The sequence below is a fragment of the Petaurus breviceps genome, unplaced genomic scaffold (assembly GCF_028583685.1).
Source record: "Petaurus breviceps papuanus isolate PSGF00001 unplaced genomic scaffold, PetGlider_PUasm1.0 179, whole genome shotgun sequence".
Taxonomy (NCBI): Eukaryota; Metazoa; Chordata; class Mammalia; order Diprotodontia; family Petauridae; genus Petaurus; species Petaurus breviceps.
This window is the reverse complement of record NW_027185779.1, coordinates 5,827,358-5,829,645: the sequence shown is the minus strand read 5'-3', so window position 1 is coordinate 5,829,645 and position 2,288 is coordinate 5,827,358. Positions and strand designations below refer to the sequence as shown.

The 2,288-nt window shown below is 44.1% G+C and overlaps 1 long non-coding RNA gene across 1 annotated transcript in view; it reads right to left on the bottom strand.

Annotated features, from left to right (window-relative positions):
• Positions 1–2,288, bottom strand: part of LOC138160122 (uncharacterized) — a 380,488-nt gene that overhangs the window by 14,316 nt on the left and 363,884 nt on the right. The window contains exon 8 of the long non-coding RNA XR_011168079.1: positions 462–602. This is a non-coding gene — a long non-coding RNA (uncharacterized lncRNA). The remainder of the gene's footprint in view (positions 1–461; positions 603–2,288) is intronic.

Sequence of the window (2,288 nt, the reverse complement as noted above, 5' to 3'; positions counted from 1 at the left end):
CCTCTCTCTCTCTCTCTCTCTCTCTCTCTCTCTCTCTCTCTCTCTCTCTCTCTCTCTTTCCCCTAAATATTGCCACATTAAATCTCATTCTCTCTCTCTACTGTGCTTTACTATATATGGCTATTCTATCAGCAATATTTACCTCAAGAAATTATGCAAATCATTAATGCCATGAATGATCATGTTACCTTAGAGAAACTTTTCAAACAAATGGCAAAAACAAAAGCAAAATGAACTCTTAAAGAATGAAAAGAGTAGGCTCGTTTCTCTTCTCCGCTAATGAGAGAAGGCTATAGGACAACAGGGAATGGAAGAATGGTAATATCCAGTTCCATCTCAGCAGCATGCAGGAGTCACTCTGTGCCAGCTCTGTCTGGTTATCTGCCTTGTCCTGGTCACATATGTTTTGATATCACAGAATCCTCTGGTAAAAATTCTCTCTTCGCTGGTGTACCCCTCACCTTTTGATACTCTTGGTGTCAGGATGCATGGAGTAAGCTCATGAGTCCTCGGCACAGAAGTCACAATGGCTCCAGCTTCACCCTTGATGCTCCCAAATGGGAAGGCCCCAATGAATAGACAAAGAATTTCTCTCCACCAATCTGGCAAACAAAATTATTGTAGTATAAAATTTCAAAATTTTCTCTCCCATATGATTTTTTTCCTAATAGTCATTCTTAGCTGAATTTATCCCAAGGATGCTCATAAATCAGTAATGAGCACAATATTTTAGAGAACACTCTCCATTGGGAATTGAGCTACAGACAAAATCAGGCCCAGGAAGCCAAGTTGAACCAAGTACCCAGCAAAGATGCAGCACCCAAGGGGAGAAGCATAAGGACAACATAAGAAGAGAAAGGACACAGTGGCCCCGTGGTGCTGAAGGTGTGAGTTGCCTAAGTATGTGACTCTCTGCTAATGTACAATAAGTATGATCATTGTTCCCACTGGCACCATGTGTGGTTGTGGGAGAGTGTGCCCCAGGCTTATGTGGGGAATGTTTTGCTATTATTCTTATGATGCCATTTCAGTAAATGTCTTTGCTTTGAGCTAATTGTATCTACTAGCTAATTATTAAAGTTAAACATACTGGTAACTGTGCTACAGTTTTTGGAAAACATGCCCACAGAGAACATTAACCCTGGAATTGGTTGCTTCCTTTCTAAGTTACCCACATCTTGCACTTAGAGTCTGTGTCCCCAGAGAGGCAATTAGTCAATAGCTAGCTATACTATAAGTCCATCAAGGAAAAAGTGAAAACCCTTCTTTGAACTTTCTTTAAGCCTCATTGTCTCTTAACTAACCTTTATCTTCTTAGAATCTTATCAACTGATCTAGAGGAAAATCAATTGATAAGGGGACTCTTGATCAAACACACCCCCATTCCTAGATTGTGTTTGTCCTTCATTTTTGAAGAGTACCATGAAATCAGGGAAATGATGACATGACTTGCAGTTTACTTTGATTTGAGGGAGGAAGGGCTGTGCAAGGTCACCAACCTCACTTTGTCCTCCAGTCATCTGGATCCAGTGACCAGATATGCATCGGGATGACTGGAGATGACCCAGGATCCCAGGATGCAATGGGAGAAAAACGAAGGAAGGAAGGAAGGAAGGAAGGAAGGAAGGAAGGAAGGAAGGAAGGAAGGAAGGAAGGAAGGAAGGAAGGAAGGAAGGAAGGCAGGAAGGAAGGAAGGAAGGAAGGCAGGAAGGAAGGAAGGCAGGAAGGCAGGAAGGCAGGAAGGCAGGAAGGAAGGAAGGAAGGAAGGAAGGAAGGAAGGAAGGAAGGAAGGAAGGAAGGAAGGAAGGGAGGAACGAAGGAACGAAGGAGGGAGGAATCTAGCCTTAGCCTAAAAGAGCCAGAGTCTCCCATTGCATACTGGCCATCTCCAGTTGTCCTGATGAATATCTGGCCACTGGACTCAGATGGCTCTGGTGGAGAAAGTGAGGTTGGTAACCTTTCACAGCCCTCCCTCACTCAAATCAAAGTCAACTGCAAGTCATGTCATTGTTTCCCTGGTGCTGTGGTCCTCTTTGAAAACAAAGGACAAACACAACCTGTGAGTAGACTGAGCTACCTGAATGGGAGCCCAGCTAGCTGGGTAACTCAGCTTGTCCTCTCCCTCTCTCTCCCTCTCTCCTCCACTCCAAAGGAAGGCAAATTTGATGGCCAGAAGCTGCCTACCTAACTTGGGGTTTACTGGCTAGATTCCTTCCTTCCTTCCTTCCTTCCTTCCTTCCTTCCTTCCTTCCTTCCTTCCTTCCTTCCTTCCTTCCTTCCTTCCTTCC